This window comes from Callospermophilus lateralis, chromosome 12, assembly GCF_048772815.1.
Source record: "Callospermophilus lateralis isolate mCalLat2 chromosome 12, mCalLat2.hap1, whole genome shotgun sequence".
Classification (NCBI taxonomy): domain Eukaryota; kingdom Metazoa; phylum Chordata; class Mammalia; order Rodentia; family Sciuridae; genus Callospermophilus; species Callospermophilus lateralis.
The window spans coordinates 91,925,416-91,953,093 of NC_135316.1; the positions used below are offsets into that span (position 1 = coordinate 91,925,416).

Below are 27,678 nucleotides of genomic sequence, written 5' to 3' on the forward strand. Positions count from 1 at the left end.
TGACTATATTACAGTGAATCCTTTATGTACTTCTATAAATTACTAATTTAAAGAAAAAGTTATAAATACATAGAAGGATGATCAGTGCAATAGAGGAATTGGAACATAGGGAGGGGGAAAGGGAGAGGAAAGAAGAAGTACTGGGAACCTAGTGAAGTTAACTATATTTCTTGAATGTATGAATGTATAAAAAATAAACCCCAGTAATATGATATTATATATAAATACAATGCACTAAAGAAGACATAAAATAGAAAAAAAAGATTTTTTTTAAATTAGGAAAAATTTTTGAAAATTTAAAATTCCTACAAGCATCATGCAACAGGTTCACATTTAAATTTTACTGTTTTTCTAAAAGAAGTGTAACATTTAAATTGTCATGGAAATATTTAAAAATTAGATTCTCAAATTAGTATCAATTTAATGTCAAAAGAGGATCTGAATGCCAAAAAAGATTTTTTTCTGAATAAATCTAGAAATACTCATTTTTAAAGCTTTTGCAGATAAAACCTTGAAAATATCAGAGAATATCAATCAATCAAACTCCTACATTATGCTAGATTATAGTACATAGAAGAATTTAAACCCCTATATCATGAAGGACCTGATAACATTCAAATCAAAAAAAGAATGTATGCTAAGAGTTTCCTTTTGTTATTGGCAAAAAATAGAATGGTATTAGCAATGGTAAAACTTCTTAGCAATGTCTAGAGAAGGAGTACCATAAGCCAGTGGAAAACACATTGTAACCATTATCACTCAGCTTAAGCACATAGATGGGGTGGGTGGGAGCAATAAATTTTTGTGAAATTGACAAATTTGGATCTCTCTGAAATTATAATATTTAAAGATTGATAATATTTCCATTCATTAATTGGAGAAAAGCTGCAGGTAATATATGCAATGCTAAAAACTGATCCATTTTTTGCTTTAAGCTTTAGCATTTCTTTAATGATTAATAGTTATAAGAAAGTATTTGCATTAATACTGTTTGAACACAACTAGATGCAAAAAAATTAAGATTTTTGTCACTCACCTACTGTATTCCAGTAACTAAATTATCATTACAAAGGGAAACTGAATAAAATTGAAAAGGTTCTCTTTATTCATGAATCTTCATACAACAGAGGTGATTTTTTTTAACTTTTTTTTAAATTTTGGAACTAACTTTCCTTGTGTTTATTTCTTCTGTTCATGTCTTCTAAACCATATATGGATGCTACAAGTGTCATCTACGGCCTCAGGATAGATTTCTTCAGATATAAACTCTGAGACAAGTAATTACAGGGAATTTATTGGACAGTGTTAAGAAATGAGGGAATTGGTGATTATTTTATTTTGTTTTGTTTCTTTCTAGAATGAACAATAGTAAAATGAAATCAACCTGGAGCTGTTTAAGTAAAACAGGCATAATTCTAGCTGAATTAAGAAGGTCTGAATCAATATTTTGCATCCTTTAATTTCTTTGTCAGCTTATAACTACATTTTTAATTTATTTTAATTATATTTAAGTGCTAGCTCACTAGAAATTATTGTTATACAATTTTTAAAAAGATGCACTGAAAACTAAATAAATACATAGAAACAGATTAATAATAAAATTGTGTGAACTCATTGTACATTTTACATTAAAGAAATTTTATGTTGTATGACATGTGAACTATTTTGCCCTTTTACCTAAAGAAAATATTTAATTTAGCACAAATTCTTGTGTTTTTCCCATAATATGCACATTTTTTGTAGCAGAGGCTTTATTAAAAGTGACAAATAATTTTATGTTTTGAAATATTTTATATAATAAATTTATTTTATAAAAGTCAGACAATATTAAATGTTCTAAGTAAACCCAGGCATTGTAGGTCAAGCATGTTATTTTCTAAAATCATATACTGTAAATTAAAATCATTTGTAAGTTTATTGTAGTTCATTGGATATTGAGAAATCATGAAAATTAGATAATGAGAATTTTTTATTGACATTTTCTGATTTAATGTTTGTATGGGTTCATTCAAAAGCACCATGTACTATAACCATGTAGTTTTAATTTAATATTTTAAGTTATTGGTATTCAAGTATTTTTGAACCTACTAATTATATCCTACTCATAAGACATTTATCCTATATTAAAATGTCTTGATTGGGTCAGTACTGAGGTACCATTCTGGCTCAGTGGTGTTAGGCAACACTGCCCCCTAGAGGTTTTTTTAATATTCCCAGTAGACAAGGTTTCTACAGGGGAAGAAAAAGGGAATTTCTTAGTTCATATGCAATGTTAAGAAACATATCAGATGGATATGTAGCTGTTCAAGTCAAGTGATGTGAAGAAGATCTAAGAACAACACACACAAAATAAAACAAGTTTATCAACAATCAGGGTGTAGATTTATAAGAATGGCTCTTGTGAAACTCTATTGATTTCAAAGAAAGGAGTAGTTTTTACATTGGGTGTGATCAGTCTTGGAAATCATGCCACCCAATTCCCTATAATGACTGTACACTTAGACATAAGAAGCTGTTTTTGTTTAAAGAAAACAGTTGCCTAGTTTTAGGAAATTTCAACTCTGTCACTGCAACTCATCCCAAAAGGAGCTGGTTATCAGAACATGGAAGTTGGTTTAGCAGTAGATCAAGAGTGGAAAATATAAGAGATCAGTGATGAAAGGAGTTTTCTATATTTTAGAAAAGAACATGTGGACAAAATAGCAAGGGTGAAAAGGAAATAAAACTTATATAAATACAGGCAATGACCCTTAAGAATTGACTCTAAGATGATCTGTACTCAAAATATATAAGAAAAATGGTTGTAACTAGAAATCAAAGATAAAGGATAATTTTGTATGAAGCTTCAACTATTGGATTATGCTGAATATAAAGTTCCTAACGTATAAGGGAATCAAAATGCTGACATTAAGGACACTCCCAAGTGCAATAGGAAGGGTCTATAGTTGCTGGTCCACAGAGAAAAGGAAAAAAGTTACATATCGCTTGAATAATATTATCTGGGTTATTTATTATATCATATTTTTAATGTTTTTAATGAATTAATTATAAAATTCATTATAATTGTATATACCATTAGGGTTCATTTTGACATAATTATAAAAGCATGGAATATAATTTGCTCCAATTCAGTCCTCAGTAGACATTCTGATTTGAACCATCTTGAGTGGTGGGAAATGCCTATTTTCATATCCAATTGTTTTACCATATACTCCTAAGTGTATCCTACCTGAAAGACTTCAAAGACTAGAACAGAAACTATTTTCCCTCATGTCACAGAAGATATAATAAACAAAACAATTAAATATACTTAACTTGTCACATACTGTTATTGTTGGAAGTAAATGAATTTGCTAACGTAATCTTTTGGTACCTTGGTGAAGTTATATTTAATTCTGAGACTTTAAGAGCATAAACTGTAAAGAGTGAACGAAGCAGAGCAAAATACAAAAACAGATGTCTAATGATGGACAAATGTGAAGAGTTGGGTAAGAAGTAACAGAGAAATAATGAAATTTGAATGTAAGGAATAGAGTGCTTTGATCAATTTTGCTGAGATTACAAATGAAAATTCCCACTGTTTACAACAAATATTTCTTACAGAGTTGAATATAATTTAGATTTATATTGCATGTTGGTGGCCCATCCAAGCTAAAGATTTGCTCTATCCTGTTTTCTTTGTGTGTGCTCTCCTTTGGGACCCAAGCTGAAGGAATAGCACTGAGTGGAACTGCTCTTCTCATTTCCAAAGGCAGTAAGAAAAGACTGAACCCAATCATGTAAGGCATCTTAAAACTTCCTGAAACCCTGTGTGTGTTCATGCCACATCTTATAACCAGCCTCCTGCCTAACCCAAAACACAAAGTTTAGTTCAACACTAAGGGAGTGAAAATAATTTTATTTTTTATAAAGAAAAGATGAAGCAGTACATTTAAATAATTCAATCCATCACAGATGGAGTTCAGGTGACACATGATTATTTGAAGATAGGCAGAAAATATTTCTCAGGACATTTTTAAGTCATGAGAAGATGTTGCCCTGGAAAATCAATGAAGGGTATAAAAGAAGATCATGATATTATATAATTTGTATCATAAAATAATAATTCAAAATATAATCTAGATAATTTATTAAAATTAAGCAAGCATAACAGGAGAGATACTCAGTAAAGTGACTGTGCTTGCCCAAGAAGCAAGTGCAAGGCTACAAGCACTAGGCAAGTGGGGTTAGAAAAAAGTAGATGGATACATTTTAAGTTGAAAAACAAAATATTCCCTGAAATGGGTTTAATAGAATACTTTAAGAACTGGTTTAATAATATAGACATATTTCTGGGATTTCTAAATCCCAGAAAAATCTAAGGAACCTCAGTAATCAAAAGCAGGTAAATGAATGGAGTTGGAGAATTATGCTAAGTTTGAATATTTTATTAAATTCTTCAATACTTTTTGAGTTAGTTTTTTCATAGGGTGAAAAATTGGGATCTAGTTTTAATTTGCTACATGTGTATATCAATTTCCCAGCTCAGTTTCTCAAAGAGACTGTCTTTTTTCCAATATATTTTTGGCACCTTTGGCATCAGTTGGCTATAGATACAAAGGTTTATTTACCAGTCCTCTATTCTGTTCCATTGGTCTACATGTTTGTTTTATGCCAATCCATGTTGTTATTGTTACTATGGCTCATATTGTGTTTTGAAATCAGGCTCTAGGATTCTTCTAACATTGCTTTTATTAATTTCCCCCTAAGAATCGCTTTGGTTATTTGAAGTCTTTTGTGCTTCCATATCAATTTTAGTTTTTTTCTAGTTCTGTGAAGAACATCATTATTTTTTTAGATAGTGATTGAACTGAATATGTAGATAACTTTGTGTAAATAGCCTTTTAATAATTCTGATGCTCCCCAAACCAAGATCTGGGAAGGTCTTTCCATCTCCTGATATCATCTTCAATTTATTTCTTTAGCATGTGTAATTGTCATTGTAGAGATTTTTCCCTTCCTTGGGTAGGTTTATTCCTAGACTTTTTTTGAGACCTATGATTGGGATTTTTTTTCTGATTTATTTCTCAGTTAGCTCATTATTGTTGTCTAAAAAAATCTACTTATTTTTTTATGCTGATTTTGTACCCTGATATGTTGTTTAATTATTTTAATATTTTCTACGAAACTTTTGAAGGAGGCATTGGGGTTTTCTAAGTTTAATTGCATACCATCAGTAAACAGGGAAACTTTGATTTTCTCTTTCTTGTTTGTATCTCTTTTATCTCTTTTTCTTATTTAAATGTTCTAACTAAAATTTCTAGTTCTACACTAGATAAGAGTGGTAAAAGTACACCCTTGTCTTATTCTTGACTGTAAAGGAAATGCTTTCAATCTTTCCTTATTCATTATGATGTCAGCTATGGGTTTCTCATATGCAACTTTATTATACTGAGTGAGATACATTCAATGTCTGTGATAAATATATGTGCAAAAGAATTCAACAATAACTGTGCTATAAACAATATAGCACATAAACTAGCCACTAAGATAAGCAGATGCAAAGAAAATCAGAAATAGATGATAAAGAAAGGAAAGGATGCATACTCATCATCCTTGAGACTAACTAAAGTGACTGGATCTTATTTTCTCCCCATTAGCTAGGCTTCCAAGTTTTCTCTCAGTAGGAATAATTAAGTAATCCTGGACTAGCTGTACCCAGACATATATAGAAGTATATATATTAGTTTCAGAGGAGTGATCACTGACAAAAGTTTCTGCTCTCTATCTCCTATAGAGAAGAACTTTCAGTAGAAAACTTAAGAGTACTCAAATTCTCAGAATCTGCCTCAAGTACACGGGATCACTTTGTTGCTTATCACAAGCTTCTTGAATAACTTATCTGGAGTGACTGAGTGAGAAGGTGTCACAAAGCCAAGAAATTCTTGTGCAGGTCAGGATAAATGTAATGAATGATACTCTACAATGTCATATCATAATGACCAATGCTCAACTGAGCATTCATCAACAAGCATTTAACCTCTTATGCCTAAATGGTTTGCCCTCCTTACTTTAAAAAGTGTTAATTACTAATAAATCCTTTGCACTAGCTACTTCTCAACACCTGTTTTAGAAAATTCTATGTGTGATTTTAGCTTAATGAATTTCTGTGTAACTTAATTTCTGTACAGCATTGAAGGTTTTCTTTGATTGTATTGAAGCAGTTTCTTTTTGCTTTACTGCACTATAATTATTTATGATTTTATTATTTTTATTATAAATTGAAAAATCATGGTTTTATACATTTATGAGGTACAAAGTGATGTAAGGATTTATAATCACAGTGTATTTATCTATACAGTATATATATATTGTCTCTGTGGTGAGAACATTTGAAATTTATTCTCCTAATGATTTTGAAATGTACAGTATAGTATAAGCCCATCTTTTAAAAATGCTTGGAAAAGAGTTAAATTTTTACATTTGGTGCTTAAAATAATTATTTTGGCTATGCTTTTATCTGGAAATGTGCAACTCTAATACTCTTGGTTACAGTATGTAAATGATTCTGGATCATCATTAATAGAATAGTACTGTATAGCTGAATTTTCTATTTCTTTGTTCCAAAATAACTTCACAAGTTAGGAGAATACATGTGAACTATTTAGTTATATGTGAGAAAAAGGAAACTTTTTTTAATAGCAGAGACAAAATCTCTACCATCATCTGCCCTATCACTCTAAAAGGAGGGACAATTAGGTTCCCTATTATGCACTTGGGGCACTTTGTTGGTAGATGTGCAAAGGGAGCAAATGCATTGTATATGAAGAGAGATACAAACACCTAAACATCAGAAAAAAATTCAAGAACAAATGTTCTCTTTTTCCATGAACAGTCTTTCTCATATTAGTTTATCTTGCTTCACCATTTGGTGAATGGATTAACATTTAGAACATAGAGATTATGACATGGGCACAGGAGAGAGCCACTAAATAGACTACTTGTTCTCTTTAAGTGCACATTTTGTGCCAGTTGTAGATTCATAAAAAAGGTTTTTATGACTATCATGTGTTCCAGCCAAACCCAGGCCTTATGGCGTGGAGTGTACTCATTGCATATGAACATCAACAACCTTGACTGCAGCATGTGGCTGGATAAATAAACTGCAGCATTGGGGATCTTGATTTGCTAATCAAATATCTATTTTATATCTCATTCTGTCCTAAATTTTGTATGGGAATTTTACTGTACATGAGGGGGTACTTATTATCATAATATTCTTCCTTCTGTTTGTGATGAGATAGTAAATGATTATTTCAAATCATATACTAGTATACAATGAGTAAAACACAGGCATTATTTTTTACATTTTGTGGAAAAATACATAAGTAAGAGCTGAAAATATCTGCTTGACTTTTAAATTGCACATCTTAGGCTAATAAACATATATAAGCTCTCCCATTGAAAATTTAATTGTGCACATATTCATATTGTTTCAATATTTTTAGTTCCCCAAAACATATCTCCCATAACCTGATAAGTTTTTGTTGTGATTCTTTGTATTCTGTTCAACTTTGAATAAGTATGCAGTGATTATAAATATTATATTATGTATACATTTGTTTTTATCAAAACCATTGATTTCATTCATGAGTTGACAGTAATTGTTCAGAAGAACTATGGATTAAGAATTCGAAGAGACTACTGGATGGTAACTAGGCAAGAGGGCATGGCTGGAGGAAGTAGGTGATGGTGAGCATGCTCCTGAGGATTACATCTTGCATTTGGCTCCTCACTCTCTCTGCTTCATCAGCTTCCATGAGGTAAGCAGTTTTCCATGATGTTCCACCATCACCTTTGGCCCAAAACAATAAAATCACAGAGCCTTTGAAATTATGCACTCAAAGTAAATTTTCCTCCTCTAAATAGTTCTTGTCAGGTTATTTGGTCACAGTTACAAAAGGATGACTAACAAATGTAACATTTATACATATAAACCTATAAGAATTTCATTTATATTTGTAAATAAAGTATTATCTGTTTTTTTTTTACATTTATTTCATTTAGAAATAAATGGGGCAAGAAAAGATACTTATACACATTTATAATGGGGAAAAAATCACTCAAAATACTTTCATTTAAAGTCATTTAAATCATCAAACTCTTTAGTAATTTGTTGTCAAATTACTCGAACAGTATCCATATAAATTGTACTTCAAATTTCTAAGGGTTTATATCCAAATAGCCATATTGCAAGAATTGAAACTTTACAAACACAGATAAATACACACATGCGTAATTTTCCCTTTTAATATTTTCCTTTGCCTTTCCCAAGTATAGCAACTATTTTTATTTTAGATTTGTCATTCTGAATTATGGCTTTTCATAGTTAAAAATGTATGCTCCTAAAATCTAGAATCTGCGTAATATTTTCCACACATTGTATTACTAGAAAGTAAGATTCATGAACCAAAGAATATTTGATTAATTTACTTACTGATGCACTATAATAATTTAGTAAATAATAAGTACTCATTAAATATTTGTTGAATAAAATTACACTAAAAATCCAGGAAAAAAATTTTAAAAATGCACACACACACACACACAATGGTCTATAAAACTAATTTGAAAATACAACTTGGAACACATAAAAATTGCATAAAGGGTATAATGGAAGAAAGATAAATTTGCTCCAGCAATAAAAATGATCGAATATATTAGGATAAATCAGGCAAGAATGTGCAGTAACTATATGAAACAAATTTTCAAATGTCCTTGAAGTGTTAACACACAGAAATAACTTTATGTTAGTTGCACAACTTTGCCTTGGACAATTGCAAAGAAAAATGGTTACAAAAACTCATAATCATGTGTAAGACAAATAATCTTAAATTCAATTTTAAATGTACTATGTCTACATTCAATATATTATTATGTTAATTTTACCCAGAATTAGAAAATAGGAATCTAAAATTCATTTGGTCTTTTAAACAAATATGTAATATCCAGGGCAACTCTAATGAATAAATATAATGAACAAGATTGTGCTCTTCCAGTTATTGAAATTTATGATAAAGCATCAATGATTAAATCATGTCATTCTAGCCCATAAATCCACTATAAGCAACAGAACAAATATGTTGCGCAGAAATAAATTCAAAGGCATGCATGAATTTAGAATATGAAATAAGTGGCATCACAAATCAGTACTCTCAAGTGGGTAAGAAAAAAAAAAAATTGTCCTTACACTCATCGTGCTAGGGAAACATCAAGTTGATCTGGTCAATTTACCTTGGTCAGTACTTCCAGTGTCAGCTAGTTTTCCAACTCAGGCTTCTGCTCTTCTTCTACCCAAAGCAGTAACTAGGATTAACAAGTTGTGAATTCAAACTTCTCCTAGACCTGTCTTGCCAGAATTTCTTCTATTTTATCAGAATTTCTAATTAATGGTGTTTAGTTATTATAGTCTTTTGTTTATCTTTTTAAGCTTCCAAGTAAATGTCTGCTGCTATATTGACAAAGTCCTTCTATCTTGCTGAAAAATTTGAAACTTAATCATTTTTTTTCAGTACACTTTCATATAGTGAACTCTCACCATACTGCATGTTATTTAAACTTTACAAACATCATGTCAAGTTTAAAAAAAAATACATTTATGCTACTCTATTTATCTGCCTTAATGATATTAGATTTGGTATGTAGTTCAGTGTATTTAATCTAAACTCTTTTTTTTTTAATCTATGGCAATCACTGTTCACTATAAGTGTTTTTGTACATTATTTCTCTTTATTTTCTCTCTTTGAAATGCCATCATGATTCAACAAAACATTTTTTATTCCTCTTTCATCATTCCAAATATAATATAATTTATTGACGGACATTTCTGTATCTCTTTTAATTCTGTGTTAGTATGAAATACACATGATTCTATAGATACACATGCATATAAAAATCTTAATCATTTTAAATTTGTAAAGTTTTAAAATCTATTCTCATTTTACTGATCTGAAATTGTTTAATGTTGCTTCTAAATGCATAAATAGATTAAATTAAATAATTAAATTACACCAAAAGCAAATACTAAGTTTGTACAAAATTTGGGCAGTGGAATATACATTGTGGATATTAATGTACTATAAATAAGAAAATCCCGGGACTGGGGTTGTGGCTCAGTGGTATAGCGCTCGCATAGCACATGCGAGGCCCTGGGTTCAATCCTCAGGCACCATATAAAGATAAATAAATACATATATTGTGTCCAACTAAAAAATAAATACTTCCCCCCCCCCACCCCCCAAAAAAGAAAATCCTGAAATGTTTGATTTATAAAAGTAGGAGCTAATGAGCATTTTTTTTTTTGTCAACTAACTGATTTGATGTTTTTATGGAAAATATTATCTGGTCTTAATTTGCAATGTGATAGTCTTTATAGCACTCTGGACCATTTCAATTTATGCTTTGTATTTAATCCATAGAGAAAATCTAATCTTCTGTGTTTAAACAGTGAACAATGTATAAAATATTATATCAGAGTATAAAATATTATATCAGATAATTGAATAAGTTCTATGTGTAAATCCTTTGTTGCAGTGTACATGCATTAGTTTGGAGGTGGAGTAATGACAACTGGACTTGGATTTTGGATTAGACAATAATAACAAAAAAAAAATAGAAAAATATTGAATATAGGTGAATCTCAAGAGAAAAATCTTACTGGCATTAGATAAAAATCATTTATGTTCACACATACATCATTATTTTATAAAGATAAATTGCATTTATATTTTAATTCAAACACATTTTTATTGATTGGTTGATGCAGACTGCAAATTAATGTATTATTTTTCATGAAACTAGTGATATAATTATAGTTTTTTTTTTTCAGTATGGCTAATGAATTTCTCTGGTATGCACTGAATATATTTGAACACAAATAGTAATTTTCACATTATGTTGGTAATGACTTATTATGGTGCCTGTATCTTATGGAATTACAAACCAACAACCATTTTAATATGGAAAGATAAAAATCAGAAGAAAAACAATCACTAATTCAAATCTATATATATAACTTTCTATAATTAGTATAAAGTTTACAAATCTCTTTTCACTCTGTGTGTGTGTGTGTGTGTGTGCGTGTGCACATGCACATGAGAGAGAAAGCATTGGAAATATTGTAATAACTCTAACATGTATATGCACATATACATACATATGTTTTGGGATGAGTTGTTTATAAAATGTTATATTGGACTTTTTCTATTTTAATTCACAAGATTTAAGAGTATTTTACATTCTACATATTTTTAAAGAATTTACACTTCTCATTCTGTTGACATTATACAACCTTTAACTGTTTTTATATGTGGTAAGTTAGTTTGCAGTTTTTCATTGAAATATATGCTTATAGATGTTGTGACGTTATAAATACTACTTTTCTTTACTCATTTTTTATTTCAATTTTCTAAAGTGTGTACAACCTAATACATGTTCTCCTGTTATTTTCTAGAAAAAAATAAAAGAAAAAAATAGTAGTTACTTTGAAAACATTGTTTTCAGTAAGATTATTTTTGAAAGATAAAATTCTGATGTAATCCTTTGAATATGTATATTTACCAGAAAGTTGTTAATGTATTGTTACAGAATTTATTTAGTAATAATATCCTATATTTATCAGACCATCTGCATTTTATGTGTTATGCTAACAGTTTCATATGCATGCCTTATATCTTCTTAATAATCCTTTGAGAAAATAGCTGTACATTGATATTTTCATATTACAAAAGGAAAAACTGATTCTTCATAAACTTAAGTTATTTGCCTAAAGCCATACACATTAATATACATGACCAAATACTTGAATTAAGATTTTCCTATTTCCAAGTACACATACACTGCATGCTACTTCTGTGATGTACTGATTATTTCTTGAAATTTTCTCAAAAATCATAATTTAAACAATTTAAAACTGAAAGCTTAAAAATGAGAATAACACCATTGATTAAAATTTTTAGTCTCCACAAATGTTGTTTATTAAATGAACCTTGTAATAGCATGTTACTCAGACATGTTTTCAAGTTTATAAATGCTCTTAGGTTAAAATAATTAATATGACTCTTTAATCATCTTAGTCCTCTGTTCACCTGTAATTCAATTTGTTCTTTATAAATTCTCAAAACGTAACAAATTTTAAAAGTAAAACTTATTGGTTATGTATTCATATATGAACATGGAAGTATGGATATATGACCAGTGAAACTCCACATCACATGTAACCAAAAAAAAATGGGATACTAATTTGTTAGAGTCTGTAAACAAGTCAGGATGGCACCTGGCATTTTGCCAGAGAAATGTTAGGGTCTGTGAAAAGTCAAGATGGCGCCTGGCAAAATGCTAGAGGGAGTAATTTGTAAAGTAACGCCAGTGAGCCATTAGTATGGAGATTCCTTATTGGTTGACTGCTGTATCTAGTTTATGTTAATTAGATAAGCTGTATGGAATGTATAAATACCTCTGCTGTCCTACAATAAACTATTCCGGCTGTATCAATGTACACAAGTTGTTCGTCACCCCCCCGGTTATTTTGCTGCAGCCAGACTGTGGCACTAATTAGTATAAACTATACTCCATTTTTGTACAATATGTCAAAATGCAATCATCTTATGCATATATAAAATGAATAAATAATAATAAAGCAGGTTAAACTGAAAAAAGCTTGCAAAGATAATTTTATTCATTCAGTTATAAACTTTACCTTGTGCTTACCATGTCTTAGACATCACCATGCTCTATATTATAAACCCAAAACTCAGAGATGTCACAGTCTACTTTCTGATATTTTACACATTCTAGTAGCAACTCTAGTTGCTCCAGTGTTGAGCTCCTACATGCTAAGAATATTGATCCATAATGGGAAAGCCAGTCCAATATTCAAATGAGGAAAATGTAAGCTAGTTACACAAAGTCTTTACAGAGTAAGTACCAAGACCTAAATTATAAACCATCCATATGGGTTAAACAATGTCTCCAGTAAGAATAATGACATACAAACTTATGCCAGTGTTAATGTGTATCTGTGCACATTATCTTGTTAATTGCTTGGCAATTGATCAAAACACAATTGCTGAAATCAACAACCCTTTATTTTTTTGGTGCAATTACCGAATTTACCATATGTAGGAGACTAGCCAAGGGGAATCTTCTGAGATGCTAATAAAATAGAAAGGAAACTATGTCCTGGGGAGAGAAGTTTGAAATGATCATTTTATTAAAATAGAACTATGGATTTGTTTACCACATTGTGCAATGAATTAGGGAACCACACTACTAACATGTATAATGTGGAAATTGGAGAAATAACTGTAAGAAACTGAGTTAAAAAGACCACTGGGTACCATAGACTCCTACTACTTTACAAGACAAGTTGGTCTGTTCAAATTTCCAGGAAAATGGACCTATCTCAGCTGGCAGGATGGCCTGCCTACCAGTAACATTCCAAGGTATATATGGTAAATGCCTTCCCCTACCACATTCCACACGTGTGGGTTGATTTGAAGGAAGACAGGGCATATGACCTGACAAAACTGCCTGAATCAGTTAAATATCTTTCCTGTCTGCAGGCTGATTCAGTATCTGTTAAGCCTCCAGTAGTGATAAAGGAAATGAGCTTCCAGGACAAACAGTTTTAACTCTCATCAAATTGACTCTCTTCTACAGAAAATGTGTGTTTGCTTCAATGGGAATTTTAAAAGGCAATATCCTGACTCATAATTCTCTCTTACACAGGGGTAAATGTTAAAGAAATATTCCCAAAGTTTTATTTATTCATTTTTATTTTGTGTTTATTTCAGACATCTTGGCCCATTATGACCTAGGAAAGTTAGTTTAGTGATCTTTAAACTCTTTAGTTATTGACCTCTTTTCATCTGACTTCTGATAGAAACCAGATAATAATGGGCCTCTTTATTTTTAATATCCTGAAAAGAATAGCCCTAATAAACAAAACATGCTTGCTTTTCCAGTTGTAGTGCTACATGCTCAGTAGGCATTTGGGCTCTATTCATAATACTGATTATTATAATAATATAAATCTTGTGGTTGCTACCTAATAGGACTTTAAACTTTTTGCTTTGTTTTATTTACTATGCTGTACAGATAATCAAGCCAGTGACAAATATTTAAAGGATTTTTGTTGGTTTGTTTGTTTGTGCAGTTTCTGTTTTTGTTATAATGGCAATCCACAAAGAATGTGCATGGGTCCATGTAAAATATGGTTTGGATGAGAGTCACATATGGTTTAACTACTTTCAAAGGCTGACCTGGCTGCCACTGCAGTTGAGCACAACATCTGACAACAATTAGAACACCAAGGATAAGCTGTTTACCTGGATATGAGTTCTTTGTATCATGGCCAAGGCTGTGCTTTCTCTGCTTTGGAATAAGTTCTTATGGAAATGAATTCCTTCATTTGCCCACAGGAATGTCAGTATAACTATCCATGGAATAACTGAATGACAAGCTCAATGTTAGTTATCTCAAGACATGTTTCTGATGATGGGGTTCTTTGAAACAAAGGATAATTGGGAAATGGTATTATACCTATGAGATTCATATTCTTAATCCTGCATGCTTAATCCAGTTGAGCACTGAGAAATGTCAAATTACTTATGAAAGACATAGTAATCCCACTGCCTGGGAGAATGCATCTTCTAAGGCTGGTTTTCTTTATTTTAAGATTCAATATATCTTTGGACTAGATATAAGTACAGGTAACATTTCTTAGGAAATAGGAGTAGAACTGGTATAAAGGGATGTTTGCAAATTTATTTGTTTTTCTACTCTAAATTTATGTGCCTACCTTATTTAGACTTTATTTAGAAGGATTAGTTTTTTGAAAGAATAAACCTGCTTAAAAATAAAAACAGCCCTAATCCCATTGAACTGTTAATATTATATTAACAGTTCTTTTGTTATGTTATTAATTGCTATCAATATTGCTATTAGAGCATTATAGAACTCAAATGCCTAGTACACATGTTGCACTACAACTGGAAATTCAAGCAGTTTTTTTTTTAAATTAGGGCTATTCTTTTCAGGATATTAAATATCAGTTATTAATTGTAATTACTATGCTGTTCAATATTTTGATGTTACTAGGAGGGTACATGTCAAATACCTTCATCACAGTAAAAGTCAATTGTTTGAGGTGATGGATGAGTAGATTGACATGATTTGGCTATTTCACATTGTTCAAAAATCATTATATTACTTTGTACTCCAAAATAGGCACAATATAATTTTTCAAGAAATAAAAATATGATAATAAAATAAAATAAATGCTTTTAGCATTCAAGAGACAATGGCAAACAAATACAGAATTTGGCAAGTGACAAATATTTTTTTCTAATAGTTTCTGAAATTTTTCATTACATCATGTTCTATCATATTAGAGAGTACTACAGTCTGTTCCAGAGGAATTTTAATTTTTCCTTTGCTCATTCTGCCCTTCCAAAGAATTAGCCTCAGCCTCTGTGTTAAGTCTCTCTCTTTCAAATACTTAACAGTGTTTCTGTTTTCTTAAATTAAGGCTCCACACACATCAATTTCTGACTCTTCAACGAATAAGCATTCATTCAGTAATCAGATACATATTATTAAGCATAATCACACACATTTAATTAAATATATTCAGGTATGACCTTATGAATAAAGGTGAAAGTTCCAAAATATTTTATAATCAGGACAATACATTTTTTTTTCAAGTTAACTTGTGAAATATGCCAGAGAATAGGAAACTAGCCCTAAAATCACAAGCTTACTACTTAAAGTGTGGTGCTTCTGGAAAACAACAACAGTAACAAAACAACAACAACCACAAATCTTTCCTATAATTCTTGGGTAAAAATTGTTACCATGCACTGATATATTTTGCCTTTCTTAATTATATACTTCCAAATAAGACATAATTTAAGATTTACCTTAATTACTTTTTGATTTATATTTATTATTGGGCCATCTATTTCTTGACACCATATCTTTTGTCTTTAATCATTGTATATAAATAAATATACAAAATGAACAAGATTTATGTCATTTATCCTGCAAGAATGTGTAAGACATTCATTATTGACAAACTAACATTTAGAATAAAAAGACAAATTAGACAGTGTCTAGTCTTAAATAGGAGATTCCAACTAGGGTTCAGGGAATAAAAATTTAGCAGTACAAAAGAGTATATAATATATCCAACCAATGTTAAGATAATAAATACTGCATGATCTCCTTCATTTGTGAAGTCAGAAATTGTTGATCTCCAGAGGTAGGGAATGGAGTGGAGTGGGTGGTTGATGGCATGGAGTTGATAAATGTTGGTCAAAGGAGAAATACGTTCCAGGGATCTATTGTATATGGTGGCTCTAGGTAATGATACATTGTACTATTGAAATGTGCTAGGAGAGTGAATGTTAATGTTTTCACAACATAAGTGAAAACTAACTGATGTAATGTATATGCCAATTTGCCGGATGTGGTCATTTCACAATGCAGATATATTTCAAAAAATCATATTGTACGTGGTAAATATGCATGATTTTATATGTCAAGGTACAAAGGAAAGAAAGGAACCGAAAGGACTATTAACAGCTGCTTTCTATTTTCATAAGAAACAAAACAAAACAAAACCTTAGGTAGAACTCACAAAAATATTTAACAAATGCTATATCTCCAAACGCAAGTAACAGACAATGTTTGTGAGGAATGAGTTGACTGAAAAATGGACATATATGCAATTTAATATCTGTACAATATAATGAATTCCATTTTGTGGTATATAAGAATTGTTAAATTTAAAATAACAATAGAATAAATCATTTAAATATAATCTATTTTGACTATTTCAACATTTTAAGTAATTTCTCATTTTGTTTTATTATGACAATCTCTATAAAGAGTTTGGACTCAATATTAGTACAGAAACTCTGGGGTCTGATACTAATTAAATGCATTGATTATACCAATCCAAACAGAAAAATATTATCAACATTTTTTATTGAAAATATATTTCACACAAATATACCTTTTTATATTTATATATTCTCCAATTTAATATCCATTTCCAGGGATTGCTACAGTATTTATTTTTCAAAATACCTTCATAAACAGTCAATGATTTTTCTGTCGAGTAAATATAAACAATTACTTAATCATTTAGTATACATGATTATTTAATCCAAAATACTTCATAATTTTATAATGGAGAAATTTTAAACACTGGTTACAATAAAGATTTGATAATTATTTTAACCATTAAAATTATGAAAAAAATCATTATAGGATTACTATTAAATATTTTTACTGTCTACTATAATTTGTAATCTATGAAAAATGCAAGGTTATTATATGTAAAACATGTATCCATAGATGGCAACAAACTATCATTTAGGATAGATATCGAGGATATATGTAAAATAGAAAAATAATAACTCCTATAATTAAAATATTTTAGTATCACTTACTCTGTGATTATTAGTCTTGATTGTCAATCAGACTGGACTGAGAGATGTGTACTAAATTTGTAGTCCCTATATCTGGGCGTCCCTCAGGATGTTTCCAGAGAAGACTGACACATAGGTCACCGCACTGTGAAGGGCCGACCACCCTGATTGAGGATGGCACCGTCCAATAGACTGAGCACCCGGATGGATTCAAGGGGCATGCGCGCTGCCCGCGAGCATGCGCACTAATGTGAAGGCGCCATAGATCCTAGCACCTTAGCACCAACAGCAGGTTCACACAGGATCTTCTTGATTGGGGGTGGGGGGGGGTTGCTCTGTTTCTGTTTTGTTTTTCTTGACATCAGCTGTGGAAGTCAGACTCCAGATTCTGCAGCTTTTGAATGAGGGCTTGGAACAGGGAGTGTACAGGGGCTCCTTCTGCTCACATCCTGAAGTGGGAGGATAATTGGTTCCTGTTGTTAACAGGCTTCCAGCTTCTTGAACTGAGTGGCTACTGATTTCCCCTGCCCTCCAGCCTACAGTCAGTCATCGTGGAGCTACCCATCCTATGATCCTGTAAGCCAACTAATAATCTCCGTGTTATAATTATACGTACTTTCTATTGATCTCATTCTTCTGGTGAATCCTAATTAATACATCATCTAATCTGGCTAATATTCCTTTTTTTTTATTCTTTTAAAAAAATTATTTATTTATTTTTTACTTACATGACAGTAGTGGATTGCATTACTAATATTCGAATTCATATGTTAAAAAGGATATAAGATTACAGTTAGAGAAGAGAAAAAGAAAATTCTGGTGTTCTGTTGCCCAGTAGGATGACAAAAGATAATCAGGTGCTCTGTATTTCCAGAAAGGTAAAAGAAATGGTAACATTTTCACCAAAAAGAAATGGCAAATATTTGAGGTGACAGATGTGTTTGTCTGGATTGTAACAATATATAATGTATTCATATGTCAAAGCATCACATGATATTTCAAATTATGATGTTTGAAATTATATTAAATTTATTTAATTTAAAAAAGGGAAAAAAAGGACAAAAATCATTCCTGATTTCATGTTTTTGCTATGTAAGTTCAGTTTCTCCAGTTCTTTATTCTATCCCAGGAACCACTTTTCAAAGATATTGTATTGCAGCAATACAATCCTTACAAGCTAGGATCTTTATTCTAAATGTGAATGTACTCATAATTGAAATGGCAAAAAAAAATGAAGTTACAGAGGCAAAAAGTACAGAAAAACTCTGATTCCTGAATGATTCATAGTATCTACCTTAAGAGAACAGCACTTTACCTCATAGAAACCTTTTAAAAATAGATTGAAGATGACGTCTTTAGTTAAGGGTAGAAAGACTAGAATTGATGAACTTAGAGGATAGTTTCTTTCCTTCCTTCCCTCCTCTTTTTGCAGTAATGGGAATTCAACCCATGACCTCATACATGCAAGGCAAGTGCTCTATCACTGAGCTAAACTCCCAGATCCCCAAACATTTTTAAATGCTACTTCTATAAAAACAGCTTGACTCTAAAGTTGAACATTTATGGAAGTAAATATGCAATGATGAAAACAAAATGGAATCACAGGTATTTTTCTCAATTACATGCCCTAACTCTTAAAAGTACAAAATATTTTCTTGCTAATAAAAAATTCTAAATGTGTAATTGTGTTTGGGTATACTGGTGATTTAATGCAGGGGCAGTCTACCATGAGCTATATCCCCTCCCTCCTTCCCTCCCTCCCTTTCTTTCTTCCTTCCTTCCTTCCTTCACAGGATCTTGCTAAATGTGTAAGACTAGCCTTGAACTTGAAATCCTCCTGATTCAGCCTTCCAAGTCACTGGGACTACAAGTGTGCCCCACTGCACATAACTAAATATGTGATTCTTTCTTGTCTTGATTTTGGACTTCTACATAAATTTTATAAATTTTATTCAAAGTTGCTTGGTAATTAACTCAAACAATAAGATTGCCTCTTATATCTTTCTCATTTCTTCAGTTATCAAAAATGTACCTCCATTATCCTAGTAGCATTAGAAATCTCTAGAGCATTTATCAAAGAAAGATGTTGGATATTACAGGAGCTTTGTGCTTCATGAAATAGTAATATAATAACTTTGAAATACTTAATATACTATCTATAAATAGTTAAGACCTAAAGGGAATGCAGTGTATTTAGTGGAATAAAGTTCATCTTAGAATTAGATTAGACAGATTTTTAATTCAAATGTATACTCTGTAACTATGCAAAGATTTAGTGTCATTGTTCATAAAGTAAGCATATCATTAACTATGGTAAATTTTTGTAATAGGTATTAAATTAAAATGGAGTTAAAGGTACTTGGTTAATACAGGTCCTCATTAAAAATATTTGCTGCCATCACAGTGATAGTGATAATAAAAAAGAATTATTTTGATCTCTTTTTTCTATAATTAAAATTTATAACGTGGCAAGATTTTGTTATCTTGCATAACTAGAATTTGTTATCTTGCATAACTGACAATATGCCCATTGATTAGTAAATCTCTAATCTTTCCTTGTCCCTTCCCCTCTAGCTCTTACAACCACCATTATACTAACTGCTTCTGTGAGTTTGACTGTATTAGATATCTCATCTAGGAGACCATGCAGTATTTGTCCTGTGAAAGGCTTAGTTTATTTAAATAATGTATTCAAGTTTCATCCATGTTGTTGTATATGGCAAGATTTTCTTCATTTTTGTAAGGTTGGTGCATAGTAACTGTATAGACTAGTGGGTTCAATTGTAGCATATCCATAAATACATATAACATAATTTCATCAATTTCCCTCCCCATGTGTCCCCTTAGCCTCCTCTCCTCTCTCCCCCTCTTCACTAATAGTCTAAAAATATAGAATGCTTCACAAATATGTTTATTATTCTTGCACACACCATGGTAACCTTCTCTGTATTGTTCAAATTTTAGTATTTGAGCTGGAGGAATAATTTTTTCTTTGTTATTACTGAATAATATTTTTTGTATGTATATGTTACTTTTCCTTCAAGTATTAATTTATCAATGCACATTTATTGTTTCTGCATCTTGGAAATTGTGAATAGTGGTGCAATCGACATGAGAGTGACAATTTTTCTTTATGATCTTGGAAAATTGTACACAGTGGTGCTCCTGAATAATAAGGTAGTTTCATTTTTATTTGTTTGAGAAACCTCCATGATTTTTCTCATAGCAGCTCACTATATTATAAAATTCCCACAGACAGTGTACAGTGGTTTCTATTTTTCACATTATGGTCAGTACATATTGCCTTGTATTATTGTTGTAACTATTCTAACATGTGTGAGGTAATATATCATTGTGGCCTTGATTTGCATTTTCCTGATGATCCATAATGTCAAGAGTCTTTTCATAAACCTGTTGGAAAACATGGAAATGACTTTGTGATATTGCTCTTGGGAACAATTTCTTGGATATGACATCAAAAGTATAAGAAAAGGAAAGCAAAAATAGTCAAAAGGGTGATATCAAACTATAACATTACTGCACAGAAAACAATTAATATACTGAGAACCACCTACATCATAGAAGAAACTATTTTGAAACCACAAAATTTGCAAGGGTTACTATAGAAAATTTGTAAGAAACTCTTACAACTCAATAGTGAAAAAAACACAATTATCCTATTGAAATGGGATTATTCCCTTTTATAGCATTCTGCTTGTGGCTGCTGAACACTGCACTTTACAGATACTCTTTTTATGACCCTGGCTGCATCATTCAAGTTCTGTTGCAGACTTAATCTTTTAGAGTTTGAACTGTAAACTCATTTTAATTTAACTAATCATTCTAGAAATAACAAATTGTCTCACATGTAGCAAGTATTTTGTAAATAATATGTATTGAAATGATATAATTATTATTTTCAACAGCAACATATCCTTGGTTCATCTCTTCATATAGGTAGTTCCAGGAATGTTAAGCAGTAGATGCAAAACTGTTTATAAAACTGGATATGGATTTTTTAAGTGCATGGATAGTGAAGACATATGTTTTACATGATACTTTTAAATTTTTCAATTAGGAATTGGCTCTTCAAAAATGATATTTCCAAAAACATATTTCTTGAATAAGGTTTAAATTTATCCTATAATTTCTTAGGATTAGTGTGTAGTCCCTATTTTTTTTAAATGCCAGACTGCCAGGCTCCTTATTGAAGTACAGCAGCCATAATGGAATAAAAACACTTATAAATATTTTGAAATTATCTGAAATGTAATTTTACATAATGGTAAGAATTAATTTGGGAAGTAAAAATTATTTGTAATTGCATTATAAATTACAATATCATATTAAAGACATTTTGTCTTTAGCCTGTAACAGGAAGCATAGAGGTTGCTGTACATCACAAAGTCAAACAAAATCAATATAAATTAAGTTGAAGCTTGAGAGGGCAGCTCTGTTCAAAATCAGTGTTGATTTAAAAATCAATGTAAGTTTAAACAAACATGTTACATTTTATCAATATAACATGTATAGCAGTAGGGCAGGGTACAGAATGTCAAACAAACAAAACCTCCAATGCCTAAGGTGTGTGCACAAGTAACAGAAAAGTAGTGCACCTGTGTAGGGCACCTGACCATCAGTCCAAGGACTCACATGGCGTTGACCAGGAGAAAGTCTCCTTAACACATATTCATGATAAACATATTAATTTTAAATGTCTATCAGTAAATTCAATAAAACTGTGGGGATGATGCAGATTGTGGCAAGTAAAAAGATCCCTAAAAGATCTCATAACACATGAGAAAAAAAGAAAAGAAAAAAGAGTACCTAGGTTAGAACATCAAGACCTGCATCATTTAATGATCAGTTTAGTTTACATAAAGGAGTAAGAAAAAACTGCCTGAGAGCAAAAAAAAAATAAGCCTTAATGGTGTTGCATTATAAAAACCATGGAGAGAGTATTTAGCTGTTGTGTTCAGGGTCATTCCTTAAGTTTTCATTGCACATAGCCCAAAGGAATACATTGGTAAAGTTGGAAATGGTTGTGATGGGTATAGATGGGCATAATATGTAGTTTCTGCATGGAATTTTGAAAATTACATAAGATGATTTTGTAAGTTTTTTTTTCTTTAAAAAACAGAGATTGCACAATATTTGGTCATGTTTAAAATAATTAATCTGAGAGAGTGCAAATTATTTTGTGATAGAACTTTCAAAGTGGTATTTTCACACAAAATTAATACAATAGATGTGTGAATTAATTATTATGGACATAAAGCAAATGTAGTTGGTAATAAGGTCCAAGAAATCACAGGCATGGATAGCTTATATAAATTGAAGAACAATTTATTTTGGGTGAGTATAAAAAGAATTTGAGTGTCTAGGAAGTTGAGAGGATCGTACACCAGCCTGTTGCAGTTACTCAAGAGGGTGACAGGATGAGATGGGAAAGAACACTGTCAAATGTGTTAACAAGCAGCCTGGAACAAAGTATATTTTTTTAGGTGACAGAAATGAGATGAAGGGAAAGGATGGTAGTCTTTTTTGGGATAATACATGTTTGCACTTTTAAGTTTATACTCATGTATACAATATACACATTGAAAATGAGTTATCAACACCTAGTGGATGTCTTAATGAATGTTACTATGCAACTACCAAGTTAATAGTATCTTCATTAAATAAATGTTTATAATTTTCACACTCTGTACAATTTATTAGAGAAAGATTCATTGTACAAATAGAAAAGCCAGCAAGGCCCTCGATTCAATTTCCAGCACCTGACACCAAAAAATGAAAAGCCAATCTTCAATAATTTTGTAAATGTTTATTACCTTGGTTTTTATAGGCAACCTTTTTTATTCGTTATAACTATGGTGCATTTAAATACTGATATGCTTAAAGAAAACCCACCATTGGTGCTGTACTTTTTCTTCCTCCTTCTCCTTCTCCATCTTCTATTTTTTTTAATGTGTGTGTGTGTGTGTGTGTGTGTGTGTGTGTGTGTTGAGGGTGGGGGGAGGGTGTATGTGTTGCTGGACATGAAACCCAGGGCTTCATGCCTGCAGGGCAAACCCTCTATCAGTAAGTTGCATTCACAGTCCTTTGTTTGCTTACACAACCTGAAATAAATTTAATCAAACATTATAGTTTGAACTTGATGTCAAATGAACCTATTACTCTTTGCAAATTAACCAAATTAATCCAATTTTGGTGAGATTTTCATTGCTCAAAATAGTGATCTATGATTCATGTTTTCTTCTGGAATTTTTTAAGTGTATGCAGTTCAAATACTTCTTTTTTTCTTTATTTACATCTTCTGTCCTTTAATTTTTTTCCCCCTCACATATGCTTGAGTACGTACTGAAAATCAGGCACAGCCATGAAGACTCAGTGAACACAAACTTTTTGGATTTTTATTGTCCAGTCTTTCCCAAAATTATTTACAATAGGTATATTTAGGAAATAGAATCTGTTAATGTCAACACTTAATTTAAATTTAAATATCTCTTCTCAAAAGACAGTTTACAATTACAGTGTTTAAGAAATACTTTGCAGTTTCATGGTGTAATTCTATGCAACAAAATACTCAGCTAATGATTAATAATTTTTAAAGCACTCAGCTTAATATGGAAAGGCAGAAAGTGCAATTTGAATATTGACATATATGTAGAGAACATCAAGAGAAATGTGAATATTTCAGAGTATTTCTCATTATGTGCAATTTTCATGACATATGCAAAATTTATATTCAAGCTGCAGGCAATGAAAATATCTAGTATATGGTTATTTAGATAAATTGGAAAATAGGCATTGGAAAGATTACTTTGATGGTATGGGTATATACTCCTAGTGCATTGTAAAGCCAAATATAAACATTTACCTGATTTTGATTCCTGTTATCTTAAATATTAGTAATAAATATTTTTACACATTTTTGTGTGATAATCAAGTAGCCATAAATGCTCTGCATATTTATCACACAATTCATTACAAAACAGTGTAAGAGGTAGTTATTTTCATGCCACATGACGATGATTAAGGAGTGTGAAAATGACCGACACCAGGGGACATAGCAGGTGACAGAGCAGGGATTAGAACTCTGTAAGCCTCATCTTGAATGCCTGCTCTCTGGTACTATGCTGTTTTTGGTTTTCTACCTGAGCTACATTGTCTTCCCATTGGCTCCCCAGCCCCTCAACTTGTCAGTTTCTCACTTGCCTGTAGCTCTCCAATAGCTTCCAAATGCCTCTAAATCTTAACAGTTTCTTAGAAATGCCATCCAAAACTATGTTCGATGGAACAGATGACTGTTTTTCTTTTTTAGACAAATCTTAGTCTTCTAAAATTTTGAAAGTAAGATATGATATGGGTGTAGGAGAATTGTACCAGCTGAAAGTTTTTCTATAGCTAATTTTGTAACAAAAACAATTTAAACATTGTTCAGGTAACCCATATACTTTCAGATCTTTTCCTTGGTAGAGTCACTTGATTTGACTTCCCCCACACCTGTACTCATTTTAGAGGAACACAGTTGGCACAGAGGAATTTGCTAACAAGAAGGTGACCCATTTATACTGCATTTGGATCAGAAATATTAAGTCAGTACTGAAGAAAGCCAGTTGTAACTTATTTATCTAATTGCAGGTTGGACTAAGGAGCAAACATCTACCATCTCCAGTGGTATATCATAAATATTGGAATTTTGACATGACTCTCAGAACAATCTATCATGAATTAATATTTTTTTTATTTTATAATCATAAGAAAGTTTTTACTGTGGTTAATGACCACAAAGGTTAGAATTGGACTAAAACAGCAATAGTAAAAATTCATTAATTGCATTTATTTGCATGCGAGAGGGAAAAATGGCTGTGATAATATGATGAAATTTTTAAAGTCCATCCATAGAAATTTTGCTCAGCATCTTGTAGAAAATCAGATTATGATGCCAACTGCATATTAATCTTCTTCACAGTCACTCATTAGATTTAGTCTCATCTGAGCAAATAACATACTTGTGATGTCATAGCAAATGCCCACTTGTTTTCAGAATTCTGGAATATTGACATTTATTTTTCATCTTTTTAATTTTTATTTCTATCCTCTGTTTAGTATAGCACAACATGAGAACTGAGTATTCTGCACCCTTTCCTTTTGCTTAAATAATATATATCAAAAGGTGTTAACTGAAAGGTGCATATTATTGTGGAAGGGTAGAAGTAGTTGAAGACTCAGAAAATTGCTGAAATTTGTTTTATGTAGTGTTTTCCATATACTCTTCTGAGTGAAAATGTATACATGAGTTTTGTATCTTTAGGTCATCAATAAATTCTTCCATATTCCTCATAGAGATGCTCTTCTGTGCATTTAATCTCAGAGGAAAAATATCTGAGTCCCTCTGAACTATAATGCCTAATAATGTTTACTGCTGTTCCTCTATTTTTAAAAATGTTTTTATGTGTTGACGAACCTTTATTTTATTCATTTATTTATATGTGGTGCTGAGAATTGAACCCAGTGCCTCATACATCCTAGGCAAGCGGTCTGCCATGAGCTACAACCCCAGACCTGCTGTTCCTCTTTTGATGCTGGGTAAAGGACTGTGGTTCACTGTCTGACATTCCTCCTCTTTCAGTTCACTAGAAGATTGAGACATAGCCCCTTCTATTTACTTAAATGGACTGCCAAACTTATATTTCCTCTTTTTCTCTCTCTGGCTCATCTTCTTCTGCTTCTTTCTATAAATCTCTCTCTTTCTCTATGCTTCTCTCTTTCTCAGTCACACACACACACACACACCAGAAATTGTTCTGGATGGGAAACCTCCATTTTGAAGACCTTCCATTATGTCTAAATATCTTGTCTCTCTATAATTTTCCTTTCTTTGGTCCAGTTTTTCTAAGTTTGGAGACATCGATCCAGACTCTGAAATTCAGAAAGTAATTAATTGTAACTCTTGTCAAAATGTGCTTTTGTAAACCTTAGTTCAGCATTGCAAAAATTTGTATCTAATTTTTCATGGATGCCTTGATGAACTTTTCATATAGATAATGCCAGAACTCACGGCCTGGCCTTGAAATAAGGAAATTGGTAGATTTATGTGGGGTTCTGAAAAGTCTACACCACAATTATTTTTTTCTTATGCCATATGCCACATCCACATTTGTTTTGAGGAAAATATCCCCTGACACTCTTTTTTTGAATTTCAACATTTACTTCTGCCCCTTTAATTAGTATAAGAATTATTGTTAAGTATAGAGCAGAAGAAGGAAAGATAGGCTAAAATGTTAATCTGAGATCTGAAAATATTTTAGAACTGTGACAAGACTCATAATAGCAAATATGAGAATGAGTCCAAACATCTATCAGAGTAGAGCAAGGAGTTATTTCTATTTGGTTAACTACTATAGAAGTACCACCTGAAGTGAAATTACTGATAGAATATCAATAGCCATAGGTAGCACAGGTGGCTATACCTTAGCAGTGTATAGCTCTAAGGTTTAAAAGCAGCTCCAAATGCTTAAGAGAGATAAATAATAAACTAATGGAATATGTAAGATAATTCAGTCTGAAAAGGTAGAGGTTACAGAAATTTCTGCAACCATTTTCCAATATTCAGTGAATCTGCAAAAAGTTGATGGATCCCAGAAATATTCCTCAAGTGTCCAGAATGATTTTCTTACAAGTATGATTGACAAGTTCAGAAGTAGAGAAATACAAACTAGGCTTTATCCAGCCAGTCGGTGATATTGCCAAATTCTCCATTTCATCACCTCCCTTTACTGTTTTCCTCTGAGTTAAATTACAGAAATATACTTCCTCATAACTATCCATAAAGTGGGGGGGAGATTTTTTTCATTAAAATTTTGTTGTATTTTTATTATCAAAAAGACAAAAGATAACAGATGTTGGTGAGGATGGGGAGAAAAGGCAATCTTGAACACTTTTAGTGGGAAAGTAAATTAGTACAGCTACTATGGAAAATAGCATAGAGGTTCCTCAACAAATTAAAAATAGAACTACCATATGATCCAGCAATCTCACTAGTGGGTATATATACACAGGAAATGAAGTTTGAATGTTGAAGAGATGTCTGTACATCATGTCCCTAGCAGAATTGGTCCCAGTTGCCAAAATACAGAATCAGCTTATGTCCATCAATGGATGAATAGATAAGGAAAATGTAACACACACACACACA

At 31.4% G+C, this 27,678-nt stretch overlaps 1 non-coding gene across 1 annotated transcript; it reads right to left on the reverse strand.

The window, feature by feature from the left end:
• Positions 1-20,357: 20,357 nt before the first annotated feature.
• Positions 20,358-20,461, reverse strand: LOC143411912 (U6 spliceosomal RNA). The gene has a single exon (XR_013092919.1). It is a non-coding gene; the product is annotated as a U6 spliceosomal RNA (small nuclear RNA).
• Between the last annotated feature and the right edge of the window lie 7,217 nt (positions 20,462-27,678).